Raw genomic sequence first — 14,316 nt, forward strand, 5'->3', positions numbered from 1 at the left:
CCCCCGCCCCCTGCGCCCAATTGTGTTATAGATTTGACCTCTGGGAAGATCCATGTTTTGAGCCCTGGGAAGATCTGTGTTCAAATTTTGATTCTACCACCTACTAGCTATAGGAATGTAAGCAAGTCATATCACTTTTCTGAGCCTGTTTCCTCATCCGTAAAATAGAAGATATTTCCCATGGTATCTGTGAGGATTAAGTGAGATGTTTGATGCTCAACTCAAAGTCATTATTCCTGTGTTGCCTTGCAAGATTTAAAATAGCACCATCAATTGTGAAATGCACCATTGATGTGAAAATGGCTTTTCAGGGGGGAAAAAGAGGGCTGTATTAAGTTTTCAGATTGATTTCAAGAAGCATCTTGATTTTGAAAATGTTAAAAGTGAGTTAGAGTTCATCTTAATTGAGAAATGATTGTATTAATTTCTGTCCTATAGGTTATAGCTGTTCTCCACTCATCTAGTTGACCTTTAATTTTCTCAGAAATTTCTTTCTTATTTGTGTAAGGGGACTAGGAACCTATTCCCAATGCGTGCCTCAAACCTGCTTTTTATGGCCTCAGGATCTCTGTCATAACCCGTTTTATTCTTTCACAAACTGAGCCCCTGGGGAGCTGTCTGCACTTTTCAGTGTGATCCAGCTGAATTCCTTCCCTTCCCCACTCGAGCCCTTTGATTTGCCAGGTTTTTGTTCATCTACCCTAAGGATGGACTGAGATCGCTGAGCTCAGCCTCTCTTGTGGTGCAAAGTGAGAATTGTTTTTAATTGGGCAGAAACATGTGGAAGGATCAGGAATATCTCAAGGGATTACAGAGAAATTCCAAATTTGTACTACTTACAGCCTGTGTTTAGAACAGGGTCTGCTGGGAATAAATGTTAGTTAGTGTGGCCTGTGACCTTAAAAACTGTTGACATGGACTTCAGCCAGAAACTAGCCACAGACCTCCTTTGTTAAACTCATTCATAGCTCCTTGAAAACTCTAGTCAGTGAAAGTTGCCAGCTCCAATCTAAGCAGAGCGCTTTTTTTTTTTTTTTTCCCATGCTTTGGAAACAGAGGACGCCCCTTAACCAGCAAGGCTTCTTTAATAGGACTACATGGCCTTAAACGCAATTGGAATTGACAACTTCCTGGCTTGGGTTTGCCAACTGGCAGGGCTCTGAGGCCGAGGGGACAAACAGCGTTGGGGCGCTGTGCACTTGTGTTTGTGTATGTGCGGGGGAGACTGAACTCCAGAGCATTGCGATACCCCTTCACTCCAAAAGCCACACTCTGGCCTGAATTGGACACGTCTTCCTAGTGTTCTGGCTGGGACAATTTAGAATTCTCTCTCAATATAAGGAGAAAAAAAAAAAAGAGCTGCCCTTTCTTTTCAGTTGAGCCTAGACTTTCCCTTCTCCCCTCAAAACCCTTGATTTAATCTTTTCATTGGTGTTGTGTTGGTTCAAATATAGAGTAAGAACTTGCAACTGAGATTGGGGAATTGTTGGTTTTGAATGGTGCTCAGCACCCACCGCCTCAGGAGCTTTATGTAACAAATTTTAGTTTCTGTCAATCTGAAGGGGCAGCCAGGTTATCTCTTCATTTTACTTATCGAGGAAACTGAGGCATGAAGAAGTGAAGCAGTTTCTTATCCCCTGGTCTCTATCAAAAGGAATCCTAAGAAAAGGCCTTAGACGATGTATTGCCTCTGTAAACCAGCATCTTAATTGAGACAAAAAACTAATATTTTTCCTAGTGCTTGTCTTTAATCCAAAGACTATCTGAATTTAAAGACAGGGAGGCAAATAGAATGTTTTGAAAAATGAGTAAGTTGATCATACTAAAAAGAGGAAGCAGTTATTCTGCTTACAGTTTATTTATTTTAATACTGTAACATGTTGATGGTGGGTAGGGAATCTATCTTAATTATCAACTGTCATCCCGAGATACACAGTCATATCTGTCCATCTCTCTCTACTTAACCATTTGTTAAATTTTGGTTGTTGGAAAATAATATTTATTTCCAGTTATGCTGTTGAAATTGTTATTTTTAACATAAATACTCTAGCAAAGCCATCACTTCTAAAAGCTGCTGAGGGTTGGTGTGATTTCAACCAGGCATGTTGAGGGGAAAAAAGGAATGGTACATAGGCCTTAGGAACGTGGAAACTCTGGAAAGAGAAATTATATAATTTCCTAGAGACTCTACAAGAATTTAGATGTAATTAAGAGAGAACACCTACGAGTACCTGATCTGTAGGCGCTCCATAAGTATTTGTTGAATGAATAAAATTTCTCATTCCCAGTTTGCCTTCCTCAGCACGCTTACCTTAGAGCATTTATTCCTGCCACAGAAGGTAGATGATGCCCTCATGCTGAGTCACCTAAAGTTCTAAAGTAAAGCTTTTAGATTTAGTCAGAACTAGATTCAAGTTCTGACTTATTAGCCATGTGACAAATCAAAACACTTGACTTTTCTGATCCTCATTTCCCACATCTATAAAATAATGAGACCTACTTTGTAAAGTTGTTAATACACTGGTAGAAATGTTATCTAAAACATCTAATTTGGGAGTTAGTAACAGAATTTTTTTTTTTTCCCAAAAGGAACTTATATTTTCATCACATGCTTCTCTTTTCCTTCTATCAAAGGGAATCATATGAAAAGGTCTCAAATGCTTTGCTGTGTCTATGACTCTCACTGCTCATTCAGGGAATATAGTTACTCTGTAGACCAGCTAAGAGTGATTGAAAATGTCCCAGACTCTACATAGAAAATCTTTATAGAGACCCCTTTCATTACCAATTACATCTTTGTTTACATTTAATACTTTGTATTGGAAATTTTAAATGCTGCAGATTTGTATAGATTTCTAATGCCAAAGACAAGTAAACATTTTTTTCCATAGACTTTCTTGCCTTATGTAGCCTTTGTGTCATATGGTGAATTAGAATGGTATTTCACTTTGTGATATTTTATAAAAATGTCAATACGGTTAATAGTTACTATTTGCATTAAATTAAAAAAAACCTTAGTGACCTATGGAAATTGCTTAATGGTTGTTTTCTGTACACTGTACTAAGAATAGATTGTTAGAAAATATATTTAGATAGATTAAATAGGTGATTAAGAAAGCCAGATTCTCCTTTTGCTTGCTTTTTGACAAAAAGGAAACGCTCGTAATCTCAGAACATTAAGCAGTACAGAGAATTATGTAGAATTCTTCAAACCTGTGTTAAGCGTTCCCCTTCATACAGGATTTCACGATAAGTTCTCTCTTTCTTAAACACACTTAAAGGTTGTTTTTATAAGAATTAATTCTAAAACTCCTCCATATGAGCTGATGAATCTGTTGGGTTTTATAACCTTTGTATTTATTGTGTGAGTCTCACCCTTGGTGTTTAGTGTGAATAGCAAGTTATAGGAAGCCCGTTTTCTGTCTCCTACATACCAGGGGATTAAGAATGTGCTCTGGACAAGGTAGAGGAGGGTGAAGAATTCTGGTGTGTAGAGAAGGGAAGATTATTTGTCAGATTTCATTTTACAGGACTATTTTCCCCCCAGAGTTCACAAGATGAGAGCATGTCATCTTTTTTCCTAAAGATCTCCCCCTCTAATGCTACCTCATTTTCTAAACTTTCATTAATAGCTCTTTGCAGCTGAAGCAAATATTTTAGATCTTTCTTGTACTCTTCTCCAGCTGGGAGTGTCTTTCACACATCAAAGCCAGATATGAGCCTCTCATTAAAAATGATACTATGAGTTCATCATCTCAGAAGAGTAGGACCTGAAAACTTGAGCTAACTTTCAGCTACAAGTCAGATCTAAGCTGGACTGAGATTTTTCTGTGGGTTACCTACCACATATCTTTTCTCAGTTTGTCACTCCAGATGCTGTAAAGTCTGCCTTTCCCCCTTCGTTTTGTTGTGTGTGTGTATTTATTTGGAATAGGAAGTTAGTTTTAGAGCTTAGAAAAGATAAGTGCTTGAAAATTTATTCTTAAGAAGAAGATAAGGAATGCTGAAGCTTAGAAGAAAGCCCAGGGTATGCTTGTTCTTGTCCCTCCTTCCTCTCCTACACGCATTCTGTGCTAGGTCTTCTTACTCCCCAGCTGCACTGCCTGGTTTAGTATCTATAAGATAATTATTTAAAACTTCTGAAATTAGCTCCGAAAATTCACAAATTCCTTTTTTCCTACCTTTTGCTAATGAAAAGCAGCACTGACATTGGAGTGGTTGAACAGATTTTTTGAGAGTATGGGAGGACAACTGGTTATGTCCTTCAGATTTTATTTTTGGAAACAGTTGTAGATTGGGGTGAAGGCTGGAATGTTATATTCTAGCTAAAAGCCACGCTAAATATTTTGAGCTGCTTTTATATGTATGTGCATGTGTGCGCACATACACACAAATGTGTTATAACAAAGTATTATGGGTTCCATCATTTGAGTAATAGCTACAGCAAATCCAGATTAAGTCTTTTCCATAGTATTTACTTTCTTTACTTTGGTCAATTTCAAGCTCTGTGTTAGTATTTTCTAGCCAAAGGTGAAGCTTGTCCCCAGATAAATATTAGGATGGCCTGCCAGCCAAATCCCAGGCAACCCGCTGAATTGCTCTCTTTGATAGTAGAAAGGTCCGGTTCAAGTTGCTCTGAATGGCATTTAACTATAAAACAATAGCCTTAACAAAAGTTACTGGTGTCCTTCAAATGGTTTCTGTACCAGTAGCCAATTCTTTTGGCATTTTAGCATATGAGGCTTGTCCCATAATAATTCAGAGTGCAAGTTCAGAGCATTACGTAGCCAATGAATGGTTGCGGGGCGGGGGTGGGGGCAGGGAGAGAAAAGTACATAAACGTATTATAAATGTGAGAAGTAAAAAAAAAAAAAACAAAAAAAAAACACCCCCCCCCCCCCCCCATATACACACACGCACATGGAAACCCAGAAGCTGTTGACTCGGCAGTTTTTCATTCTTTATGGCTCTAGGGACAGGTTTAAATTGGGAAACATTTTTTTATTCTCTTGCGCTGTGTTGAACAGAAATGCAATGTTTGATGTAATCTGGCCCAGATGTCAGCAGTGTGCAGCTTTGTAATGATTATTTATCTTCAGGTTTTTACTTTGTAAAAGGAGAATCAGCAAACAATTGTTTAGAGTTGTAAGTTATATTTAGTGACTATTTTTGAGATCCTGTGTGTTTAACAAACATATAGATTAGTTTATATATGTATTAAATTTCATTTCATTTTAGCTATTAATCTTAAAATCCTCTTTAACAAATGCTGGTTACGAGTCCCCTGATAAATGTTAATATGTCCGGCGCTTTTCATTCTGGGTATTGTTCCTCTTATTTCCATTTCTTATTCTTATAGGAAGTTTTTTCAGCTAAGATCATTAAACTAGTGGGCCCTTTTATATGGTCTTCGAAAGAATTTTCTCATGTAAATTTGCCAGAAGGATATTTGTATTTTTTGGTTAAATAATAGCATAGAATGTAAATGGCAAATTTCAATAACAGTTGCCAAATGACAGCCCATTTACTACTTGGAGTTGAGGTGTATTTGTTTTAAGAGTATTGTTTTCAAAGTATTTTCAGAGGATGGGAGTTGTTCATAATTTACACCAATCCATTGTTTGCCCCCTTTGAAGTGCCCTGGATGGCTGCTAAGTCCCCCATAGAAAATGGAGTTAGAAATTTCTTTTCAGAGGTGGGAGAGGGGGTGTCCTGTTGTCATATAATCCTATTTTAGAGATCAAGGGATACACACAAAAATCTTTGCCTCTGTTATGTTTCTTCCAGACACAACTAGATTTTCTTAGTAAATTTAATTCAGACTAATCAATTATATGGTGAGCTGCCCTTTCAGGATCGAGTTCAATTCAAAGTTAAATTTCAAATTTTTTTTAATGTTTTCCATGTTATGTACCGACAATGATTCTAACCTAATATAATCCTAACTCAGGTAGTATTAACCACTGTACCCTTTAGCTCACCTCATTGGATTTAATGAAATTGTCTTAAAAATGCTGAATAAATTACATTGACATTCTGTAGCTTTAAGTGCCAATGTGAAGTTACTGATCCTGATCAATTAAGGCAGTCTTCATTGTCAGCAATGTAGTATATATAGAAAAGATTAGTTTTAGGACCCAGGTTCAAGTTTCATATATGTACCACTAATAGGCCAGGTGACATCGGACCAGGTGCCTGATGTGGATCATACTCAACTGTAAAATGAGGGAGTTGAACTAGATAGTTGTCATCATCCCTTAAGACTCAAATATTCTGTGATTTTTAAAAATCATACCATCTTACTAAGTTCCAGTGGGCTCGTTAGGGCTTTATTGCTAAAATTCATGTTTCCTGGATGATTTCCTCCCTTATTCCCATGAATGTGTTTGAGATGCATGATCAGAGGGATTATAGAAGTTTTAGTACAGCCTTGTGAATGCATGGCAGTATTTAAACACTTTTTTAAAATTGCATTAGATTATTAGCATTTTTGTCACTTTTAGATGGAAAACATTATATGTGCAACCTCATCCCTTTTTTTAAAGTAGTAGGGACAGTGGCTATATGCTGTTGTCATCTTTTCCCCCTGACAGCTCTGCCTGGGGAAACTAAGACAGCAAGGGACTTTTTCCTTGCAACATGATAACATGACCTAGCCTGGAACCCTGACGTAGTGAGAGAAGAACCACTGGGTTAGGACAGCAAAGACCTTTGATCTCAACTGTGCTTAGACTTATGGGCTATATGACTTTGGGTAAGATGCTGGTTTCTTTTCTCCCTCTGTAAAATGGAAGTGATCATGTTAGCTCTTCCAAACTCACAGTATGTCTCTTATAGGTCATCTGTTCGCAGACGCTTCTGAAGACCTTTTTGTTTTTTCCATTTGTTTGTGCTTTTAACCTCAAGACAAAATTGCTATTAGTGTGTATAATTATTGTGAGAAATTTTGCTTCTCATCAGAACTGCGTGTCTAGATAGTACTTCTAGGGAAGGTGCAGTCTGTCTTCAGTAATTTTTCTTTTTTTTTTTAAAAAAAAATTTTTTTTTTAAAGATTTTATTTATTTGAGAGAGAGAGAATGAGAGACAGAGAGCACGAGAGGGAGGAGGGTCAGAGGGAGAAGCAGACTCCCTGCTGAGCAGGGAGCCTGATGTGGGACTTGATCCCGGGACTCCAGGATCATGACCTGAGCCGAAGGCAGTCGCTGTGTGAGCCACCCAGGCGCCTTTCAGTAATTTTTCTAAAAGGTAGATGCTGCTTTGGCAGTTCTGAATTCTTGACTAATAATAAAAAATTCCTCAAAGGAAATATATCTCAACACTTACTATTTTGAAAGGCTAATTTCTAGATGTTCAGGTGAATACTGAGTGCTATGTATGTAGTGAGGGTGATAGGAAATCATGAAACTGGCTTCTTTGGAAATACAAAAATCCTAGGAGCATCATAAAGCTTCTGCAAGTGAGTGCTGTGGTATAGTGGGAAAAGCAGGAGCTTTGGGGTAAGACAGGTTTGGGTTTGACTCTCAGCGCCCCACATGCCAGCTTATGATCTTTGTTATCCAAACTCTTGAAACCATTTCCCCCACCCACCTCTGAAATTCAGACCTAAGGATTTGCCTCCAGGTGTTGTTGTTTGAGACAGTATTTGCAAATCAGCAGGGTGCCTGGTAAACAGTAGGAACTCTGAGTGGTAACTATGCACTCCTCAGATGGACAGGTTTAGAGCATTTAGAAGTGATCATAGTAGAAATTGGAGTATTTTATTTTTTTAAAGATTATTTATTTATTTATTTGAGAGAGAGAATGAGAGAGAGAGAGAGCATGAGAAGGGAAAGGGTCAGAGGGAGAAGTAGACTCCCCGCCGAGCAGGGAGCCCCATGCGGGACTCGATCCTGGGACTCCAGGATCATGACCTGAGCCGAAGGCAGTCGCTTAACCAACTGAGCCACCCAGGTGCCCGAAATTGGAGTATTTTAATGCTCATCAACTGGTTAATACTCAGGAGGTCACTGAGCCTTTAGATGGCTGTGTCCTTTGATTTGTTCCTTGATTCTCCTGGGGGGAAAAGCCCAGAATATAAACTCAGAAGGTTCAAGTCCCAGCTTTTGTTTTTTGTTTTTTAATCTACATCTCCATAAGCATGTCTTCACTCTTCTGGACTTCTTTTCCCCATCTATATAATGAGGACAGTCATAAGTCCTTCAAAGGATTGTTTTATTATTTGTTTCAGGGGTACAGGTCTGTGATTCATCAGTCTTACACAATTCACAGCCCTCACCATAGCACATACCCTCCCCAGTGTCCATCACCTAGCCACCCCGTCCCTCCCACTCCTCTCCACTCCAGCAACCCTCAGTTTGTTTCCTGAGATTGAGTCTCTTATGGTTTTTGTCTCCCTCTCTGGTTTCGTCTTGTTTCATTTTCCCCACCCTTCCCCTATGATCCTCTGTCTTGTTTCTCAAATTCTTCATATCAGTGAGATCCTTCAAAGGATTGTTATGGGTATCAAAAAATAACATACTACTTGGTAGTATTGATCCCTGTAGGAGTTTTACCTGGTGACCAACGGGAACTCTAATACGGCTTTTAATTTTTATTATTTTTGAAATTTTCCCAATTCCCATCTTGGGATGTGTTAATATAAGAGATTGAGACAGGAATTTGCCATGGTAGAAGCCATTGTGTTCAGGGAGCTGAGTGTCAGTACATTCACATACATTATCCCATTTAGTCTTCACAACAGTCGGGCAAGGGAAACATTATTTTCATTTTATGGAAAAAGAAAGGGAGCCTTGGACATTGGTTATTAGCCAATAAGTTAATATTAGTTATTAACTAATATTGTCATCTGATTTTAAAACCCATGTGCTTTCCACTCTTTTTGCTGCTCCCATCCCATACTTTCTGCCTTGTCTAACTTAGGTTAAGGAGACAATTACTGGGTGTCTTTAGGTCTGGATATTCCACTGTAGGCAATGGGGATGCAGCAATATAAGACAGACATATTCCCCATCTTCACATGGCCCAGGAGTCTAAAGGCAGACACATAACTAAAAAATCAGTTGTAATATCCTGCTAAGAAAAGCACAGGATATTAGCTAACTGTGTAAATGGTTAGTCATCTGTATATTTTAAACAATTTCCTCTAAAGAGCTGACTTCTGTTGGTTTCAGGTGTCACATTATAATATATTATAATCTTAAAGTAGTTCTGGTTTTTGAGTGAATGTAATGTCCTTTATTTCCATAACTTAAAAAAAACTTGCTAAAATATGCATAAAAATTCAAGAACAGTTCATATTTATTAAATGCTTACTATTTGCTGAATGCTTTCCATGTGCTTTCCATTTAATCTTCACAATGACCTTAGGAGAGGGCACTGTGGTCTCCCTTGTACAGATGAAGAAACTGAGGACTGGAGAGCTGAAGTGGCTTTCCTGAAGTGATACAACTAAAAAATGACAGGATTCTTCCGATTCCAGAGCCTGCACTTCTAAAGTTTCAATCAAATAAGTGCACTAGAGAAGTAAAATCTGTTTTTTCAAAATTAAGAGATGCTATGACTTTTTAATTCTACTTTTTCAGTTTTCAGTTTATATACAATAAAATTCAGTTTTGTAATGTTCAGTTTTGAATTTTGACAAATGCATAGTCCTATATCTACAACTGCAACCAAGATAAGGACAGTTCCATAACTCCCCCCAAATCTCCTTGTGCTGCTGGTTGTAGCCAAACCCTTCTCCTGTTGCTAACCCCTGACAATGACTGGTCTGTTCTCCATCCCAAGTTTTGCCTTTAAAACTGAAGTGCCATTAAAATGTAATCATATCTGTTTCTTTGGGGGACTGGTTTCTTTCACATAGCAAAATGCATTTGAGATCCATCTGTGTTGAATATATCAGTGACTCGTTCCTTTTTATTGTGGAGTAGGTGTTCTGTCATATAGATGCAGCCACAGTTTATTTATCCATTCATTATTGAAGGACATTTGGGTTGTTTCTAGTTTTTGTGATTATGAATAAGACAAAAACATTTGCATGCAGATTTTTGTGTGCACACAAGTTTTTGTCTCTCTTGGGTAAATATCTGGGAGTGGGATCTCTGGGTCATAAGCTGAGTATACATTCAACTTTACAGGAAACTGCCGAACTGTTTCCCACAACGTCTGTATCGTTTTGCATTTCTGTCAGCAGTGTATGAGAGTTCTAGTTGCTCCACATCTTCACTAGAATTTGGTATTGTCACTATTTTCTTAGTTTATATTCTGCTAGGTGTTAGCGGGGTGTGTTGTGGTTTCAATTTGCATTTCCTTAATGACTAGTGATTTTTGCCGTCCGTGTTTCATCTTTGGTAATGTCTATTCAAATCTCTTACCCGTTTAAAAAAAATTGGTTTATTCATTTCTTTATTGTTGAGTTTTAAGAGTTTTTTTTTTTTTTTAAAGATTTATTTGAGAGCCAGTGTGCAGGAGCAGGAGCTGGGGGTCGGGCAGAGGGAAAGGAGAGAAGCAGACTCTCCACTGAGCACGGAGCCCCACACAGGACTCTGTCTGACCCTGAGATCATGACCGGAGCCGAAATCAAGAGTTGGACGCTCAACTGTGACTGAGCCACCCAGGCGCCCCGAGTTTTAAGAGTTTTTAAAGTATTCTTGATACAAATCCTTTGTCAGTTGTGATTTGCAGATATTTTCTCCCTGTCTGTGGCTTGTCTATTCATTCTCTTCACAGTCTTTTTTTACAAAGCCAAAGGTTATAATTTTGATAAAGTTTAATATGTTTTTTATTGATCATACTTTTAGTGTCATATCTAAAAACTGTTTGCCTAACTCCAAGGCCACAAAGATGTTCTCCTTTGTTTTCTTTTGGAAGTTTTATATTTTACGTTTAGGTCTGTGATGCATTTTTTTTAAGGTATGAGGTTGAGAGTTGTTTTTTTTTCTTTGCACGTCGATGTCTAGTTGTTCCAGCATCATTTGTTGAAAAGTCCCATCTTTTCTCTATTGTATTACCTTTGCACCTTTTTCCAAAAATTGACTGTACTTAGGTGGGTCTATTTCTGGATTCTATTCTGTTTCACTGGTCTGTGTGTCTATCAATACCATTCTGTCTTAATTACTGTAGCTTTATAATAAGTCTTGAAATCAGATACCATGATTCTTCTAGCTGTGTTCTTTTCAAAATTGTGCTTGCTATTCTAGTTCCTTTGCCTTACCGCATAAATCCTACTAGGATTTGGATTAATACTGAGCTGATCATTTTGGAGAAGCTGACATTTTAACAGTATTTGAGTCTTCCAGTGCATGGACACAGTACATTTCTCCATCTATTTAGGACTTCCTTAATTTCTTTCTTTGGTGTTTTAAGGTTTTCAGCATCCAACTCCCATACATACTTTCTTAGATAGACCTAAATGTGTCTTTCTTGTTTTCGTTGTTGTTGGATTTTTTTAATTAAACAATTTTTAAATTTTTTAACTGTACATGGTAGTTAGAAAAATTATAATTTTTCATTAATTTCACTCTAATTCATAATCTTTGTTTTTTTTACCTATCATTTAAGGTCTTTAGCAAGTGAAAGACTGTTTCTTGATGTTTGTTCTTTGAGTCTTCTTCATCTGTCTGTGATCTCATGGCCCTTATGCCGTTTTGTAATTATGATGTCAAACAGCTTCAAAAGATACATCTGGGAGGATCTGCAAGGGTTCTCTGTACAGATGGATAAGTTTTGAGACAGAATCCATGTTTCCTTCTTTCAGTTAGTGTTATAGGCATTTTTGAATTTCTTTTGTTTTGCTATGCATATGAGAATACAGTTTAACTTTTTTTTTTTTTTAAAGATTTTATTTATTTATTTGATAGACAGCGAGAGAGGGAACACTAGCAGGGGGAGTGGGAGAGGGAGGAGCAGGCTTCCAGCGGAGCAGGGAGCCCGATGGGGGGCTCGATCCCAGGACTCTGGGATCATGACCTGAGCCGAAGGCAGACGCTTAACGACTGAGCCACCTAGGCGCCCCAGTTCAACTTCTTTTACCTCAAAATCTAGTCTAAAGTATGGATATTAACTTTTAGCTTGATATTTAAAATGATGCTTTGTAGTATACACTCTGGAAAAAAGAGGATGTTTTCTGGGTATTTACTCTTAATTGACTAAATGAGAATAGTTTCAGGGAAAATAGATGACAACACTGTCCTTCAGAGTGATAGTGACCTGACCAATGTTGAGTGGCTGCTCAGAGAGTATGACTTGAATACAGGCCCCCCGAGCACCAGAGTCCCTGGTCTTTCCCACTCTGCTCTCCCAGATAGTCTTCTCCAATTTCAGTACTTCATGGAGCTGACCTTTTGGGTGATGGAAATCCTTTGAAAATCTGCTGAAAGCTCCAGGAACTATCTCCAAAAAAGTGTTTTTGGATGTCCTTCTAAAGTTTTTCAGGGTTTTCTCAGAACCCCTTCTATACTCTCTGGATCCTAGAATAAAAATCCATGTTCAAGATTTCTTCTTTATGCACTGATTTATTTTTTCCAGTTACCAGGAACCACCCAAGTGCTATATTCTCTCTTATGACACTTGGATGCTAATTCAACACTACCTATCATGGGTGCTTGCATATGGGTACGGGGGAAAAGCCTGAGGCTCTTCTTTCTACTCTCTTCACTTCCTTCTACTCTCTCCATTCATTTTTTTCATTTGCTCATGCTCTGCGCTGGGTCCTAGGGATTTAGCTGTGAATAAAACTCTATCCCTGTCCTCAAGGGCTTCATGGTCTAGTGCACTTCGGAAATCGTCATGGTTGGATCGGCTAAAGTTTGTTCAAATGAAGTGGAGAGGCAGCATGGAGGAGTGGAAGAATCTGGATTTGCAGTCAGCCCTGGATTAAATTTTAGGCAAGTTATTATTAAATATTCTAGGCCGTTGTGTAAAGGGAATATTGATGGTGTCACTTACCTTATATCCTTTCTAAGTGAGAGCTTTTCTTGATTAAAAAAAAAAAAAAAGACTTTTCCCAGAAATTTAATACACCCAAGTCTTCAGAAGAATGCCTGTTGGAGACTGAGCTTTTAATAATGTTTAACCATTATTAGCAATTAAAACTTTTTATTAAAAAAAAAATATTTGAGGGTGAGTCAGTACTGTGAATCAGGACCTGTTACTGGAGATGAGCATATGAAGAAATGTCCTACTGCAACACAAACTTTAATATTTAAGATCTGTATTTGCTAATATCCAGCAAGATTTTACTGAAAATGGTTTTAAATGGTGAGTAGAAGTTATATTCGGCTGTGCAGTTTTTCTTACTTGCCAAAAGCTGCATTTGGTTTTTCTTTTGTCGTTTGCTGTTTACCTGTGAGAATCCAGTTTTTAAGTGACCCCATAGGTATTTCCTCAGGAAGAAAACTGTCTCAAGATTTCCATGGCATAATTTGTGACAGGATTAAGTTATGTCACCTTTGAAGTCAGTCACAGCCTGAGAGCACAAGAAGTTGTTTACAAAGGAACCCATCGATTCTCCCTCTTTCTCTGGAAGCATCCGAGCAGTGAGACTCGCACAGTCTGTTTGGCACAGTGACCGCTCTCAGCTGGCCTGGGGCCCTCCTGCCGCTCAGCAGAGAAAGGATGCGCCAGAGTTACACTCCTAGCTGAGCAGAGCCCTCCTGCAGGTCTGCTCCTGCTTAACTGGGGCCTTGCAACTGTGGACCAAGCCTGCTGGTTTCGTGGCAATATCTTTTCCTTAATATTTTCCATCTGGCCGACAATGACCTATAAAGACAGACACAAACCAGCATTTGAATTATGAGGAGTGTGATGCTAAAATGCTTCCAAATCACACTCTAGAACCTGTAGTCATGGGCAGCTGCCTTTGCATACTGGAGAGAAGGAAACTTCTCTCAAGTTGGTTTGCAAAGCATTCAGTCACATCAAAGACCTGAGCCATTCAGCTTTTAAAGGTCTTAAAAGGCTTTGTAAATTCTGTCTCTGAATGTCACTGAATTTTAGCATTTAACTCACAATTGTGCACTAATATTCCAACTTTTTGAGCAAAAATATAATGAGGGTCATGAACGAGTTTCATATGCAGGTTCTAAATTTCTAGCTATATCCAAAGCTTTAACAATTAGTGAGGCTTGGGACAGAATTGGTATCATTGCATCCTGAATGGCATCACAATTGCAGGGACCGTGTGCTATAAACTTAGAACTCATTGAAAATGAGATTTCAGAAATGAAGAGTTGCCTTTGAGTTTCTTTTTGCTAAGAACTTTCGTGAAGATGCATTTGTTAATGGCTTTTGAGCCGGATTGAAATAGTCTATGATAAAGC

The 14,316-nt window shown here is 38.3% G+C and overlaps 1 protein-coding gene across 6 annotated transcripts in view; it reads left to right on the forward strand.

The window, feature by feature from the left end:
• The window catches only part of DENND1A (DENN domain containing 1A), a 501,318-nt gene that overhangs the window by 179,539 nt on the left and 307,463 nt on the right, over nt 1-14,316 (forward strand). The window lies entirely within an intron of this gene.

Source organism: Mirounga leonina, unplaced genomic scaffold, assembly GCF_011800145.1.
Source record: "Mirounga leonina isolate KUSES-001 unplaced genomic scaffold, KU_Mleo_1.0 Mir_170, whole genome shotgun sequence".
Lineage (NCBI taxonomy): Eukaryota > Metazoa > Chordata > Mammalia > Carnivora > Phocidae > Mirounga > Mirounga leonina.